Below are 18,238 nucleotides of genomic sequence, written 5' to 3'. Positions count from 1 at the left end.
TGCAAAATAATTCCCCCACTGAATGCCAGAAATCCTGTGCAAGATGTTGCCTAAGGCTAAATAACATGTACTCACCTTTTAATCACACTGACAGAAGGGAAATGGAAAGCAAGTCCACCAGTGTTCAATGTGCACTCTTTATTTTAATGGAGAGGGGCTGAGGCATGTATAGTACAAAGTATCAGATGATTCAAAAAATGTTTACAGTTTTGTTGGTGGTGAGTATAGCTTAACTATGTATTTGTAATCACCTTCAAATCTACTCCCATTCAAGTAATGAAACCATATTACAAAATCTAGTGCAAGTTAGCTAGCTGTTCTTCTCTTGTACCTTCTTATCTATTTCTGCCTCATATTCAAGTCAGTAAATGACAGCATCCTTGCCTTCCCAGACTACATATTCATGACTTTCAAGAGCTATGGCTTGAAAAATTTATAGATTTCTTAGGCTCTATCTGTGAAGCGAGGTTAGTTCACATTACCAAGCAAGGTGGATGAGGTACTGCTTATTGAACTGTTTTACAAGTCTCTGCCTTCACAGCTGTACTGTCAACAAGTGGAGGACTAAAAATGGTGCCATTAACACATTTTTATCCTGAGCAACTGGTGCACAACTTGATAGAAAATGAATGTGTATGTTTATTTGTTGAAATTAAATGAATTGTGAACCACAGTAATTTTTTACTTCATATTGTAATAAAAGACAAATTGCAGTTTTATTTCAATAAGCAATTTTCTTTTTATTCTGTATCTGATTCAACAAACACCAGTTAAAAGGGTCTTCAAGGATGCACTATAAGTCCAGGAACACGGTTTTATTTTTATTAGTGAGTAGCATTCCAGTCTGAATTTGTATTTTCAGGTTAATATTCTTAATGTTTTATATATGTATATATAAACATTATATATATTTAGTTAAGCTAAAAATAGTTACACTGAAAAATCATTAATTATTCTGAACTAAAACAAGCCTAGAATTTGAAACTCTATATAAGAGTTCCTATAAAACTCAAACTTTTGGATTTGTTTTGCTCAAAGAAAAAGGAATGCAGAAAGCAGGATCGAGAGGATTAATCCTTCCCCATCCTAACTCTAAGATGATTAATTCTCCTGTGTGGGATAAAAAAGAAAGGGAATATTTCAAGGAAATTATTAGCAATATCAATAATAATATACCTTGTAGAGCATTGCATAGAATATACTTCTTGCTACTTTTCATCTACATTCTATTAAAACACCTTAGTCTCACATTTAGGCTGAGCATCGTTGTCTACCCTGATAATTACCCCTGTGTATTTCTTTTGATTCCTGAAAATATTCAACCTTGAAAAAAGTTAAAAGATAGAGGCACAGAAAATAATCAATAGATTTTGTGTTATTTCTATTCTTCTAGTCCTCTCTGTCACTACTTGATTCCTTGAACATGGCATTTCTTTTTTCATGGTGGTATTTTTTTCTGTCTCTCTTTCATGGGTCTTTGTTTTGGAAATGCCTCAAACATCTATCTGTGTGCATTTATGAAGAACTTTCATTTTGTATTTGCACTGAAAAAGCGTGACCTCTGTCCATCGTAGAAATCACGAACCTTGTAACCCTGCATATGTAAAACACAGTGCTCCTCAGGCTGTAGCAGCTTTCCCACATCAAATAGGCTGCACCCATTGACCCGTAGTAGGACAGTAATTGAAGTCTTCTTACTTCAACTTGGAATCTCACTCATCACCTGCTAGCAACTCCAAGTTTTCAAATCATTCTTTATCATAGTCTCTAGGAATATTCTATTTTAAGACACCAATTTCACTTCAGTGTAGTTTTGTGGGTGGGCACATCGTAGTAGGAACTGAAGCAGAAGAGAAAGTTCATTAAATAATCATTTCACACTTTATAACAAATGCACTTAAAATGCACTGAAAGATTTAAAATATTCTAGGGAGGCTGTATTCAAAGAGTCAGTTTGAAATATGATTTTAGCAATTAGAAAATATATTTATCAAGTGCAGACAGCCAATCTGTGTATTTCAAAGGGAATTAGTTAATTTAAATTTGGACTTCACTTGTCTTTAGAGCCAATAGTTCTAACGCTTCATTTCTACCCCAAACTTATCACCATTAACTTTGTCTCTATTCCACTTAAAAAAAAAATCCACATTGCACAAAACATTAGTTAATATACTGAAAATGTGCTAAATAGTGAAATAGTTAAATGAAACAAATTATTTAACTGGATTTTAAGTTGATCAATTTGACAGCATAACATAATATTGGTTAAACAGCTTTGAAATACTTATATCAAACTTGTCTTTCCTTTCTCACCAATAAAGTTAATGTGTGTGTTAAAGAACACCTGGGAAGCTGGCCATTGTTGTCAATGTTATTACCAAAAACCCAACACGAAAACCATGATATTCTAGATTTAAGGCAGAGAGGTAAGTCTTCTTATGTTACAGTTTTTTCTTTGGAGAGAATCTCATTACAGATATGAGATTTGGAGAAAGTTTTAAAATTTTTATTCATACTTTTTTAAGAGCTTCACCTAAATTTCTTGGTATACACATTTTTTGGACATTATAAGAAAGAATTGGCATAAGACAGAAGCATCCAACTAGCAAGAACATGACAAGAATCCCAGTCTCTTCCATTTTAGAGAACGGACCCTAGAGAGGTAATCTGATCCCACCATAACATGGAACATATGTGTGCATATGAGAGTGTGTGTGTGTGTGTGTGTGTGTAGACTGAGTCATGAGAAGAGCTGGTTAGGCTCTTGGGTAACCAGCATCTGGTTGGTTTGGTATTCCAACCTCAAGGGAATATGTCTGAATTACACCTTTAGCACCAGGAAAGACCATCTAAGACACACAGTTCAGCATCAAGAGCTGTAGCTGCAGTTCAGCAGATGAGCTTTGCAGATTGTCTGAGCTTCACTGGCATCATCAGGCCTTCCGGTTTATTTTACAGCAGCACCAGCAGTGTGGCACCATGCTTGGGAAAATCCAGCATCTGGTTGGGTTCTAAATTGACATATCTACATTCTGGTTTTAAGAAAGAAGTGAAAGCAAATGTCCTATAGGGAGAACAGTTTCTTTAAGCCAAGGGTGAATCTTGATAAGGATTAACAGTTGGTGCATTCAGTAACCAATGCTTCTGAAAGCTGGGTAGTGTACCACCTTCAACCAACAGTTTATCACCTTATGCTGCTCAATCCCTTCTAATAGAATGTTTGGCCCAATCAGGACTCCAGTACGTCATGTTTCTTAAGGAAACTTATTTATGGGAAGAAAATTAGCTGAATGAATTGCAGTTTCTTCCTTGGCAGACACAGCTCACACCTATCATCTTCTTAGACTCTGGATCCAGTTATCAGGGTCAACTAAGATATTGTGTCCAATAGTGTACTATGTGTCCAGATATTTCCTTTTCTCTAGAAAAATTCTTACCTGAGCAGAGTGTCAAAAACTAGAGGAATTATTATTACACATGCTTTCTGTGGTAGTTTGAGTCTTTCTTCAGAGTCTCATCCTTTTCAGCCATTGGCTTCTAGATCTGAGAAACGAGGAAGAACAGAAACTTTTATGAGGACGATTGTCTTCTTATTTTGGTTACATATTTAAAATCAAAATTTGATTTTATAAATTAAGTAATACCCTTATGGACTGCTCACCTTCTTGCCTTATGAAAACTATCTATGAAAAATCTTCATAGCTCTCTGTGAAGTAGGCTTTCTGGCTGACACTCTAATTTTGCTACTTATTACATAGTTGTACACATATTGCTTCCAGTATTTAATGCTGCCTTATCTTCTTTTGGGGCTTCCACCATACCCACTGCTATTAGACTGATCAGTATTCTAACAATATCTTCTAACCTTAGTCCTGACCTAGAGAAGAGAACTGCCACTGTGCTTCTCAGGGATGCTGGTATCATTCTTTAACACTTTGATAAATGCAATGCCCATCAGGCTCCCCCTGGAGCATGGTCTGCTTGCAAGTTTCCAGGCTTTCATAGTTTATCTAGAATGTCCAGTTCTCTCAGCATTTGATCCCTTCCTCTACTGCCTGATGTGTACATTTCTACTTAGTATAAGAGAGGCCATTATTTTTTCCATGGTCTCTCAACCCATCATAATGGGAACACACGTCAGAGAAAGCAGCTTACCTTATAATGACCCAGAAGCAAAGACAGAGAATAAGGAAGAGAAGGGATGGGTTTCAATATCCCCATTAAGGGCATACTGCCAGTGATCTAACTTCCTCCACTATGCCTTACCAACTTACCTTCTAAAGGTTCTAACACCTCCAAATAATGGCACAGGCTGGGGTAAAGCATTTAACACATGAGTCTTGCAGGAACATTTAAGATCCAAACTACAGCAGGATATCTTCATCCAAGTTACAGAGTAGCACTCCTCAATCAGCTCTCTAACTTTGCTGCAGAAATATTCCTAGGATTCAGTCTTCTCTGGAGTTCTGCTACCCTTGCAATTAAATCTTAAAGCCTCTTTATAACTTTGTCTATCCTCTGGCTGCAGGAAATGAGAGTATCTTCATATGCTACAGAGAAAACCCCTAAAGTTTGCATTTTAGCTTCATTTAATTTTTGTTATTGTTTTCTTTTTGTTTTTTTAAATTTGTATTAGCATATAATAGCTGTACAGGGGGGTACATTATGATATCTACATATGTGCTTGCAATCTATCTTAAATTTTCCTCCTCCATCCTTCTCCCTCTTCTTCCCTCCCTTCCTTCTTAAACAATTTTAGCAGGTTTCATTCTTCTAGTTTCATATATGGATACAAAATACATCTCCCATAGACACCCTCATTCTTCCTTTCCCTGTGCCCACCCCGTCCACTGATATCCATGTTCAGAAAGTACCTATTTTTCCCTCTTGCCCTTCATATTTTTAAGTGTATATTGATAATCCAAGGGAATTTTGCCTTAGTATGTCGGGTATGTATATATCATGCTTTAGTCAAATTATCCCCCACCACTTACTCATTCTCTATCACTATGTTCCTCTAATATTCAACAACTTACAATACTGTGCATTATATTATATTTTTATATAAATATTTCCTTTATATACATATATATTTCATTATTTATATATACATGTTTCATTTTCTTTACCTCTCTCCCCTCTTTGGTCCCCTCAGACAGACTTACTAATACAATTTTGTATTAATAACTCTTATCTTTCTCTAACACATGAGTATTGATTTTATAGTTTGATTTTATAGTCTTTACAATAATAAATTTCTTTGTATGTATCTCAATAACTTAAAATAGTGCAATTTTTACCGTACTTCTTTATACCCAGTTCATTACCATAAAATTCTTAACAACCACACCATCATAACACACCAATAACTGCACTTCCTGTCAGGTGGCCAACAGGAAACATGGTTCCCAAATCTCATTTTAGAGTGGACTTCCTTGGTCCCTTCCAGAACAAGCTCTTTTAGGTGAAGATCTCCGTATGTAGAAACTGAGAAGGAGCTATGTGTGCAGGAGAGTATAAGAGAATGCCTGGGGGATAAAACTTGGAAAGAACAAGGGAAGCAGGACTGGCAGAAGCATCAGCTGACATTCAGTATAGTTGCATCCAAGACCCCATATACTCAGGCAATCCCACAGAGAGCTCAGGAGTTGAGATCATGCTTCATAGCTTCCCCAAATTAAGGTACAGGAGCCACTACTTGGTCCCCCTATATGAAGAAGACTTAGGTGTAGGGTGCTTCAAAGGAAAGGGTATGCATACCATTTAGCTGAAGGCTTTTGAATGAACACAGCTGTGAGCTGCCTGGGGGAACTCCAGTTTGGACTGGCTCAGCTGAGCATACTGTAGCACTTGTTTCACAAGCTTCTTTCACATAGGAAATGGAAAAATAACACAATACTCACATAAAATTCTAGAACAAATACTACATTGTACATTTGCAGAAAAGAGCAAGAGAATAAATAAGAAGGAAGGGAGGAATGACGCAACTTACTTACATACCTGTTCTCATATGACATCATGATTTTCTCATAGTGTATATTAAATACACATGTGTTGAGTGAATAAATGAAGTAAAACAAAACTCCCTACTCCATTCTATAAAAATACCACATGCTCATATTACAAAATCCTAAACATCCTTAAGAAGCTCTGATTCATTCATACCTGTCATCACTCTTAAAGATATAATTCAAGTAAACAATGGTATGGGTATGTGATCTTTACAGTAAACCATTTACTTCTTTGAGAACAAACTCTGATTAGACTAAAGCCCCTTGTTTGACCCTCTTCTTTCTTTTTCCACCCCAAACTTCTGTTAGTTAATATCATCTCGTGGAACCAGCTAATTTGTATAGGCATATTTCACACATGGAAATAAACTTACTGCCCTTAACCAAAACAACACAGGGAGTAAGATTTTGTTTCCCTTGAACAACAATGAATGCAAAAGAATTATCTTCAGTGAAATCATCATTTTGTAGCTTATGTTGGTCTATGTGTAGTAATATTAATGGTGCCTTACAATCAGTGATTAAGCAGGTACTTTAAAATAATTTTGAAGTAGTCTACCATTACCAAAGTTCACATTAATAATATCTACTCACTTCCAACTTCAAAAAGAACTTATTTTTTAATATTCATTTCGATTATACTTTTTTCTGTTTTCAGGTATATTAAAATGTTCAGTATGAAAAACACACTTAAGTATCTCTAGATTTTGTAATAAGCTCTCTACAAGCATTCTGCATTTGAGAAGCTATTCTACATTTTCTTTTTAAAGAAATTCTAATGATGCTTCTATAATCATAATTTTTATTAAGATAAATTAAGTAGTCCTTTAATAATCTTTACTTACAAGCTATATCAGATAGTCCTAGATATAAAGGCTTCCAAAATATTTTATGTCCTACATAATGTAAAGACTATTTGGGAAAGAAATATTCACAAAAAATTAAATTTAAGTGTTTAAAAACTAGTAAAACATTAAAAGTTTATTTTGAAAATCTTTTGAAAAACTGTCATCTGGTCAGAGCATTATGTGAGATGTTGTGGAAATCCAGGAATGAATAAGATATGTTATATTTTTATGAATGTTATAACATATTGAATAAAGAGATTATGAAAATGAGGGCTGGTGGAGTGGTAAGTGGTAGAGCGCCTGCCTAGCAACCATGAGGCCCTGACTTCAAACCTCAGTACCACCAAAAAAAAGAAAATGATTTACTATAAAATAAGATAAAGTAAGTAACATAAGGTTAACATTTGCAAAGGAAAATGATTAAATGTTTCTAAACATAGGAATTGGAGACGATTTTATATTATCCTCTAACATATTTATCTGACAGAAGTGAAACTCTCTGTTTCAATCTTTGTCTCTCAAAGTAACCTGTGAATTCCTAAGAGTGTGCTCAAGTCTCCACCTCAGTTATTTCCTGTTCCTAGGGCAGAACTAGGAGCTAACAAGTGATCTTCCAATTTTCACATGAATTAATACGCAAATTATTCACACCTTGAGGGGAGAGTGCCACTTCTACAGAGTGCTTGCCACGATGAGCATAAATCGTTGGCTTCTTCAACAAGTCAGTTGGTGCATAATGAGTGTTCAACTTGAGGAACGCAGAGACATGTTTCACAATAATAAATGCATGACATATTGTAGAATACCTTGAATGCCATACAACACAATTTGATGCTTAATCCTTTTGTAAGTAAAGAGATGAGGATTTTCTTTAAAACACATAACATAATCTGTGAGATTAGTAGCCTATTGGGTTACATAAGTCACATCTAAATAATGGATTCCCATTACTAACCTTGTTAACACAATTTCAGAAGAGTAGATAAATGAACGATATGAAACAAAACAATGGAGCTAATTTTGCTCCTAATTTAGATAAGTAAATTTCTGAAATACAATGTTAAGATAATTGGAATACATTTTAAGACAAACTTTATTAAGCACTTGGTATATTTTAGGTTAAAAACTTGCTTAAATATGTCTTTGAATTTTAAAAAATTATATTTTTTCAATTAACAATCTTTTGGAAATATTGCATCTCACAAATCTACTCTTATTTGAACAGCATTGCATTAAGTAAAGTGAATTCAAATCTGTGCAGTAAATGTTACAATATATCTAACACAAAACTCAAAATCAGAATTCAGAAGTACTGAAGGGGATATCCCTTCAGTTGAAGAGAAATACTGAGCTTTCAGTTCCTTTCCTCCTCTTGAAAGGATTAAAAATTTATCACAAGCCTCGTCAAGGTGAGAATTCATTATAAATTTGAAAATGAAACTTTTATTAGGTTAAAGATTTTACTATATGGGCCCTTGGGGAAAAATTAATAGAATCTCTGATGATTTGGTGAAATTACACTGCTTTAAAAACATACCAGAGACTTCAGTCTTGAAATTAAAAAAAAAAAAACTTAACACAATGAAAGCAAAGACTTTCCTTGGATTCGTGAAAAAAAAAAATTGTAAGGTAATAGTCACCTCCAAATCTGGAGAGATACATGACTCCAGATGAGACAGAAAAAAGGATACACATCTCCCCATGAGTATTTGGCTAAGAACAGAGTATTATTAGTATTATTAAATATTGTGGAGGCACTGTGAAATGCTGTTAAGGCACTACGAATGTTAATGATAAACCTTTATTGCAAGCAACTCTTTTAATGTTTATTTTTCCTTTAAATAATCTAAGATACTGAGAGTCGGGGTGATTTGACTCCCTAGCTGACGGTTGGTGCCAGGTGCCTTAAGTGGAAAACTGTCAGATGAGCAGCTCACTTTGGTAGCTGGCAAGATCTCTCTTATGGTATCCCAGCTGATTTGAACACTTTAGGGACATCCTGAGGAAGCTATGCTGCAACCACAGTTCCTTGATACTGAAGCTAAACTCTGGAAGCCAGAAAGTTTGCCATCACAAGCCTCAGCCAACTCTAGAACCCAATTTCACATAGGCCAGAGGAGTAGAACTTCTCCTGGTGTACCAGGAACTATCCCAGGTGTACCAGCAGAAGGCCTCAAATTGGTGCAAGCATAATTCTTCATTTGCATGTAGGACTGTGCCATGATTGGCTCCAATACATTTGCCACAACCCCTCTTCTGGCTTTATAAGATGGGTGTTTATCTTGCTTTTTGAATCTGCTAGGAGATGTCCTGCTCTGTTGCTCTCTGGTTTTGCAACATTAAGCCCATCAATAGACTTGTCTTGAGTGGCCTTTTCTTGTCTACTTTTGAACAGGATTGAGCTGGTAATGCAAAGAGTGGCAATGTCAACAGAGGAGCAGTAGCAGCCATGAAGACTGTAGTAGCCTTCACCCTGCTGGCGACAATAGTATTAGTGGTAGTGACAGCAATAACATCTGCAGGACAGCTCAAGAGTTCCAGACAGTACCTGGAGACAGAAACAATAGAGAGTTTTATGCAGACAAAACAGCAATAAAATAGAAAACACTCAATGAAAAAAAATGGACAAAAGATCTGAACACATCACCATATACATACATATATGTGTGTGTGTATGTGACATAAACACATATATCTATATTTGAATATATATATATATATATGAATTTTACACAGTGCATACTTGCATTTGTATAATAGATATGTGTATATGTGTCAATATACAAACATAAATACATCTGCCTGCTCTGTCAGCTTGAGGTCTAGAAGCAACAAAAATTCAGCAGTGGTGATCATGGCTAGTGCACAGATCTTGGTTTTTAATACCATTTTCCAATAAAAAGAAGCAGTACTCCTTGAGAAAAGTTTTATACCTATCGATGGAGCAGAAAGTATTCAAGATGAGCTCAGAGTATCTTGTGCTCAAAAGAGACAAAAACTGAGATTATGTCAAGGAGAGTCAGGAATCAACTGAAATAAGTTCTGATGACCAAAGCTAGAACAATTTGAATGCAACTAGCTAAGACATATTGGATTATAACCCAATGTGTAAAGTAGATATCTATTTGCAAGTACTAATATAAAATCATTGAATAAGTACGTAAGTAAGCTGGGGAGAACAGTAGATCCTGAAACAGAAGCATTCTAACTATGGAGGTAGGTACTCTATCTTCAAGGAGATAGACTCTATAGCCCACTCCTAAAGTACAGGCTGGACTCGATAATTTTCTTTTCTTTCTCCTTTCCTTTCTGTCTTATGTTGTATGAATAACTTTGTAGTGGAGAACCCTGACAAACATACCCCAAGTCAATTGATCAGGAGGAGCATAACCAATGATAAATCAATTTATTAGTGTGCACTCTTGGTATGACGTTATGATAATGGTACTTTACCATGACCACATTCTAGGTAGGCACTCTACCACTTGAGCCATGTGCCAGTCCAACCCTATTATAATAATGAGAAACGCATCAGACAATCTGAACTGGGAGTCATTCTGCAAAATACATGACCAGAAATCCTCAAAACTGTCAAGGTCCCAGCAAAACAATGGAAGTCTGAAAACTTGTCCCAACCAAGAAAAGCTTAAGGAGAGATGGTGACAGAATGTAATATGGTATCCTGACTGCCATTTTGGAACAGAAAGAAGACATTAGGGAAAAACTCATTAAATCAAAGTAAAATGTGGACATTCATTCATTTTAATGTAGCAATATCATGCATTAATTGCAACAAGTGCTTCACACTAATTCAAGTTGTTAACAGTAGGAGAAACTGGGTATGGCGTATACCAGAAGCCTCTTCTCTCCTTTTGAAATATTTATGTAAATCTGAAACTTTCCTAAAATAAGAAAAAAGTTTATCTCTAAAACACAACACACACTCCAAAGCAAAGTATATATTTATTATCCAAAACATCATGTCCAAGGTCATTGAATGATCTTCTCCTAGAGGTTTCAAGTCCATTAAACCTTGACAATGCTCAAAGTACACAACTCCTCTCAACTTTATGTCAAAAGAAGATCCCTACAATCTTCTCAAAACAATTTTTAAAGTACAACTTATTCATAAAACAAAAGTAATGGTTGGTATTTTCTGTCAGATTTCTTTTTACACTGCTTTTAATTCATATTGCATGTATATGAAATACATTGCAGGCTCTGAGTGAAATTCACTTAGACAACAAAATGACTTGCATGTTGTATATTTCCACACATTGATAGCATCATTTGCATGCTAAAGAAATGAAGGATTTATTCTGCTGTGGCCACCAAGGATTAATTTAATGAATTGAATAGAGTTTGGATGGCCTTCTGAGAGAGAGAAGGTTAAAAGGTACATTTTGCTAAATGTTTAAAATCTTTAACCTTTGTAGTATAGAGCTTTATGATTTAAAATGTGATAGGAACTTAAAGCATAATTGTATCTTGCTTAAAAATTTTGTTTGTTAAAGTTCAGAGGTAATTTACATGGTTCTTTGAATTAATACACAGTGTTTTCAAATAATGTTATAATTGTGCTATGGAAGACTGTCTAAACATGTTTATAAGATTTCTCATGATTTCTGTTTTATTAAACAGGTACACAGAAGAGGAAGTTTTATATGTGTGCAGGCAGTATTAAAATATATCATATGCCTCTCTTTAGTAACATATAGACAATCTTAGGACTCACTGTGTATATTCCTAAGTGAACAACTTCCATGTTTGTTTCTATTTAATTCTTAACTTGGTCACTTGTGCAATAGTAAAAACTCTCTTCTGTGTTCTTGGAGCTTCTATGTCAATTTATTAGTTGACATATGGTATTCTCATCATAAACTGTCAAACAGAGGAAGCTCATGTACTGGATGGTTTGAAAGCAATAGTCACTAGGCATGGTATCATTTCATTTATTAAGGTGCAATCTCTTCCCACAATGAATGTATTACAACAAATCTACCAAATATGCAAGATGACTGAGGCAACTGTAAATGTCTAAGGTAGTAGTCAAAGAACTGAAGCAATCTCTGTAGGAAAAACGAAAATTTACTTTAAGTGGAAAATTGCCTTATAAAATGGCAATAAATAATGGTGTTCAACATGTAAGAATTTTAAATAAATAATGGTGTTCAACATGTAAGAATTTTAAATAGTATGCTTCTGAACCATTAAATTTAATTCAAATCATAACGTTTATATTTAGTATTCCCTTTAGTGTTTAGAAAAAACTGGGTCATTTCTGAGGTTTGAGCTTAAATTGATTTTTTATACACAAATATGTTTTATTATTTTTCCATTATCTTATGCTTTTATATGACAAATATATACATGTTAGCACATCAACAAGGCAAAATAATAAAAATTGTGTTTTAAAAGATTACCTGTCTTGATAACATATTGTAGCTCCTTACTACCCACAGCCCAGGGATTTTCCATTACTGTCACCCTAGTCCCTCTCTAGTCTCTGTCTTTTGGTCAGAAACCTGCATCCCTGAACCTCTGGGGGATCTTTCCACTTCAGCCAGACTAGAGTTGATTACATCCAGATGGATTACTGTGTGTCTAATTCTGTCATCTGACAGCCTATCTCACAGGCAATTTCTTTTGTCTGCTTTTCCCCACCTTGTACATGGGTCACATTTACCCATTTGTGTGATGAGTGAAGTGTGTGTGTGTGTGTGTGTGTGTGTGTGTATGTGTGTATGTGTGTGTGATTTTTTTCCTAAAAGCTGTACCATTTAGGTAAATTATTGTCACAACTCGAGATAGTAATTTTCATCTATCTCTCCAGAGCTTGCTTTCCTTGTGCATTTGGCTGTTTCATTGGTATCACACCCAGCTATTAGACCTCACTAATTATAAGCTCTATTGTTTTTGACGACGTACTAGAGAATAAGTTTCTCCATAGTCCAACTAAATTAGGATGGGAGTAGATTTTGTGGCCAGTTCTGGAGGTTTGTTTTCTAGTCTAGGATGACTTTGTTTCTACCTGGTTGCCACTGGTAGAAAAGCTAATCTACAGTTTAGCTTGTTTCCCCCCAAGAATTAACAGACTCTTCTTAAGTAGTCACACTTGAGTCTTTGTTGTTTGGGGACTGCCCTTAGTCCCCAAAAGTAGAGTGAAAATGCCTCCAATCTACTTTATATAAAATTAGTTCCTTTGGTGAAAGCTTTGGAGTTCTCTGGTTTTATGGACTGTCTCTTCCCTTGAACAGTGTCTTTAGGCTACTGCTCTGGACAGTGAGTTGGAGCAGTAAGCTTTGTTCATCACAACTTGCCTATTCTTGGCTTTGAAAATCAGCCCTAATGAACTAGGTTGAAGGAGATTCAGACCCTCAAGTTTTCAGTTTGTTACGCCTGGGTGCAACATTCACCCCATGTATAGAAGCTGGAAGAACCTGACTCTTAACAATTAAGCCTCTACCACTCTGAGTTGGAGATCAGAAATGCTGGTGGCCTATGTCTCCTATGAAATGCTGTGACCCTTGACTGGGGACTGAGGGAAGAAGGAAGGCTTTCTGGGTGGCCAGGTCCTCTCACATTGGTAGAGCTTCTATTAAGTCGTATTGGTGGGGAGGGTAAGAGAATATGGCTCAACTTCCAGAAAAATCATGTTTCTTCATAAATTTACTATAAGACTTTAAGACAATCCAGAGACTACCTATCATCTATCTATCTATCTATGTATCTGTTATCTATCTATCTACACACAGAGAAAAAGAGTTATAAGACATGCATACACATTTACATATACTCTTTTCCCTGGTGAATATTCCATAGGGCTCCCCCACACTTTCATTCCAGAAGTGGAATCTTGGTTAGTCTAAAGCTGTCATCAGTGGTTCCAGGATCTGCTCATCACATATTTTCCTTTAACCAATTCAAGCATATAGTTTTGTAATAGTCCAACATTGGTATCTGAAGCTTCAGAGCTTTTTATTTTCCCCTAAAACTTTTATCAGGAGAATATGACTCTTAATCTCCCTGTGCAAAAATAATAATAATAATAAAATAAATAAGATGACAGCAGACTGAAATGCCCCAGAATGAGAGGTCAAGGGGATGTAAAGGACCAGGCTGCAGCCACATCTACCTCCAAATAAAGTTTTGACCTTGTTCAACTTGCTGCACCCTGTAGGTCCCGAGAGCTATGGCTTTCATTATTGTAAAACATTCCATCCTCACCAACTACCTTGCTGTCCCAAGAAATTCTTGCTCTTGCCTTCTCCTCCACTTTCTTCCAGAGAACAATTTGATTTAAATTCTTTAAATCACTCAATCACTTTCTTACAAGACAGCTCACTATCCTGACTACAGCAATCAAAATTCTTGACAAAGAACTGATGTAATCTACCCAACACCCCCATCCCTCGCACTGTGGTTTTTGCCTTTAGAACTTGTTTGAAATCTGTAAGACTCCAGAGCACATCTCAGCCTTCCTGAAATTTGTAGCAACTCTGAGCAGCGAAGATGAACTGTTTGTTTAATCAATTTGTCCCTCTGATTTTCTTAAGAGTTTATAGCTCCCAAGTGTGACATAAGCAGCAAGTAGTGACTTGTAGAAACTTTATTTTTGAGGCTTGTATTTGTTCTTTCACTGATCATTTAGCATTTTTTCATTTGTTTGCTTTTTGGTTTTTAAAATTTTTTTTCTAGAAGATATCCTCAACACCTTTCTACAATATTTTGCTCCTTTTAATGTTATTTGTATATTTATTTATTTGTTTGTTTGTTCATTTATTTTGGTGATACTGGGGCTTGAATTCAAGGCATTATGCTTGCCGGCAGATGCTCCACCACTTGAGCTACTCCCACAGCCCTTCATTTAGCAATAAATTCTTGCTACAGAAAGCATATTAAAACTGTAGCTTATTTTTAGTCATAAAATATGATGATTTAATGAATAAACAAAATGACATATCCATACAATAAAATGAACAAAATTCATGCTTCAACCTGGGTGAGCCTCAAAAGCATTAGGCTCAATGTAAGAAGCCAAAAGCAATACACTCTGTATTGTTTGATCCCAACTATATGAAATGTCTGGGAAAGGCAAACTATAAAAACAGAAAGTTGATCAATGATTGGGACTTAGGGAGGTAATGGGCTTAGGTTGCTAATGGTATCAGGTATCTTTTTAAGGTGTTGGAAATACTTAAAAAACTAATTTTGGGGATGATTGTACAATGATATTTAATAAATATCATTGAATTATATACTTAATGACTTTAAGAAAATTACTTCTTAATAGAGCTATTCAAATATGTTATATTATTTGTCTCCACAATCTGTATGTTTTATACAGTGCCTAGTAATGGCATGTTTAATAGTGTTGATTAGATGAATGACTGAGTAAATACAAATTAATGTGAATTCCACTGAACACGGAGATCAGCTCCTCGCCCACCTGGCAGCTACAAACAGAGAGGCGAACTTCAAGTAGCCCTGGGTTTACATAAGTTCACCATACACTAGGAGGAGGGAGGGAATGACAACAGATAAAATGCAGAAAATAGAAAATTGGGACAAATCTTATTTGGGATTAGCTCTGATCATTATGTTGGTCTTCACTTTAATTTTATTTCATCCCTCAACCAAACCCATTCTGATATAAAGAAAAATGGAACAAAAGAATTGAAAGCTGGAAAGGTCCCAGGACACCGCCCATGCTAATAAATAAAGATGATTATTATTTGAGTTTGTATTGTTATCTAAGTCATCATTTGAAGAAACTCCCTGGAGCAAAAAAGTGGTATTTAATCACAGTGTCTATGAGAATGGGTTTTAGGTACAAAATTTCAGGAGTCTTTCCTTTGCCTCCAGATGAGCCTTAGGACCCTTAGTTTATCCATATGACAAGACTTAATCTGCATATCAGATTAGGAAATTCAAGGAAGGACTTTCTCATTCATTATTAGACTCTCACAAATATAGTAGACACTTAACAAATATGCATTGTATGATTTAGTGTAGTATTAGAGTTACTAAAACAATACCAAAGAAAAATGGCATTGTAAACAGAAGTTGCAGTTCTTGTTTAGCTGAACAATGCAGAATATCAATTTTCCAATTTCCTATAGATCTCTTTACCTCGCTATACCCCCACTGAGATGTAGATGTGTTAAGACAGAACCAAATAATAAGTATAGGTTTTTACAACAGCTATCTGTTCACAGAACCATATTAATATAATAAAAGGCCATATGAAGACCAATGAAAACTGTTTTGCAATGCCTTTTAAAGCATTATAAAGCTCAATTCTACCTGATAATATAAAAGCAGTTAAGATATATCTGTTTTATTCATAAAGTGTTCAAAATTTCCCCAATCTCTACACTTAAAAGCTTTTGGTTTTATCATTGGTTTGCTTTGGCCATCCAGACTCTGAACTATACCAGACAGAAGCCAGGTAACTTCTGCCTTCTGCTGTTTATTAATTTAGATATTTTCCTCCCCACTAAATGAGAAGAAAAAGGAAAGGAAGTGAAATTTAAATGAGAAATTTGGTTACTTGACTATGATGCCAATAAAAGGATTAGATATGGGGTGAGGTTGAAAAGTATTTCTATATGCAGTTTTTCAATTGTCCATGGATTTCAATTATCCAAAGATCCCTCTCCTTTTTTAGAATAAATAACTGTGAGTTAACATAACTTTTTTGTATAGGATTTAAATTTCACCACATTCAACTTTATTATCTGGAACTGGCCTTTCATTTTCAAATGCTGAAGGGAATTTAGGAAATTATGTTATTTTTGTTTTTCCATTTCTTTGAAAAGCTGACATAAAGTGTTTCATGCATCAAGAAAAGAATAAGTCAGAAAGATTGTCAGTAGTTTCTTTTTAGTACTTTATTGATTACAAGACTTCTATTCTAACATAGCTCTGAAATTTAGTGGCTATGATACTAGTAAAATGTTTTGAGATGTAAGAATATACATAGACATGTACGTTTCAGTCACTTATATTATACACATATTGCATGTAACCTAAAATAACAAAGTCTTGAAAGAAATTTCTGAATTTAAATATTAAGTAGGACAGTATTCTTATTGTCTTTGTAAATTCAACATTAACACATGTCATCAGAGAGTCTTACTTGACAAATTGTGATGAAGAATAAAGGCCAAAGATTTTTTTTTTTTACAGTAATAGTAATAGAACATAGGGTTTCAGGCTAGCTTGGCAAGCACTCTAGCTCTTGAACCATACCCCAAGCCTCCTTTGCTTTTAGTTTAGTTTTCAGATAGGTCTTGTGCTAACTTTGTCCAGCTGGATCTGGAGCAAAGACTCTCCTACCTTGGGCTGCTGAGTAGCTGTGACCACAGGCATATGCAACCACAACCTGCTAGTAACTTCCCTAGCAAGTTACTGCATGTCTTTGAGCCTCAGTTTCCTTCAGGGTGAAAAGGATATGATAATGTGAAGAATAAATAAAATACGTGTTTACAAGCATACAAATATGTACATGCATGAGTACATATGATATCTATATATGTATATATGCACATTGCCTTGTTGCTAAATAATAGTTTTATTAATGTTGTTACTACTACTTTTGAGCCTTATTTTCCCTCATACCCATATCAGATCAGCTGAAAAATAATCTCAAGAAGGAAATATCAGTAATGTCTCTCAAATTTGTCTGGTCCACTTTTCCCCTGCCACTATTTTTTTTAATATTCATGTTTAACAATCTTTAATTCAAATGTAAAAGTCCAGTACAAGCCATTTATAGATTTGGGATTTGTTATTTTAAAAACAAAAATAGGGAGAGAAAAATGCAACAAAATGATCTTTCCACTTTTTAAAAACAAGGAAAGGACAGCTCATAGGGCCATAGAAGATCCATTTAACCAAACCCACATTCTCCCCCTAGCCATAGTTTACACCCATTCCATAACCTTAATACATGTCCCTGAATGAAAATTTACAGTTCAATTTTGCTTACATTAACCACTTAAAGCACCAGCTTGTTTCCTATAATGCCAAACAAATCGTGAACTACTTCAAGATGGATTTCTTCTTAAAACGGGGGAGCAGTTATTTGTAGAAAGCAATACTTAGTTTCCAGATACATTTCCCAGAAATGACATATGCCATCCAAAGGCCTAGATACTCTCATGCTTTCAAAGTGGAATACCAAGACAAATGTGAATGGAAGCATGAATGGCAAAGTTGGAGATCAGTAATGGAACTATTTTTCTACTTATTTGAAGCACAGTAAAAAAATTGGAACAGTTTGGAAGTTCATTGGCACAAGGTACACTGCCATTAACTTGAGGAACATTATACAGCTAAGAAAAAGGAAATAAAAAGGTAATTTTTTTTTTCCTG

The 18,238-nt window shown here is 35.1% G+C and overlaps 1 long non-coding RNA gene across 1 annotated transcript; it reads right to left on the bottom strand.

The window, feature by feature from the left end:
• Positions 1-784: 784 nt before the first annotated feature.
• On the bottom strand, positions 785-5,872 carry LOC141415092 (uncharacterized). Its single transcript, XR_012440116.1, has 3 exons — positions 5,761-5,872; positions 3,438-3,543; positions 785-1,840 (listed from the first exon to the last, which is right to left on the bottom strand). It is a non-coding gene; the product is annotated as an uncharacterized lncRNA (long non-coding RNA).
• Between the last annotated feature and the right edge of the window lie 12,366 nt (positions 5,873-18,238).

The sequence above is a fragment of the Castor canadensis genome, chromosome 12 (assembly GCF_047511655.1).
Source record: "Castor canadensis chromosome 12, mCasCan1.hap1v2, whole genome shotgun sequence".
Classification (NCBI taxonomy): Eukaryota; Metazoa; Chordata; class Mammalia; order Rodentia; family Castoridae; genus Castor; species Castor canadensis.
This window is presented reverse-complemented; position numbering and strand designations above follow the sequence as displayed.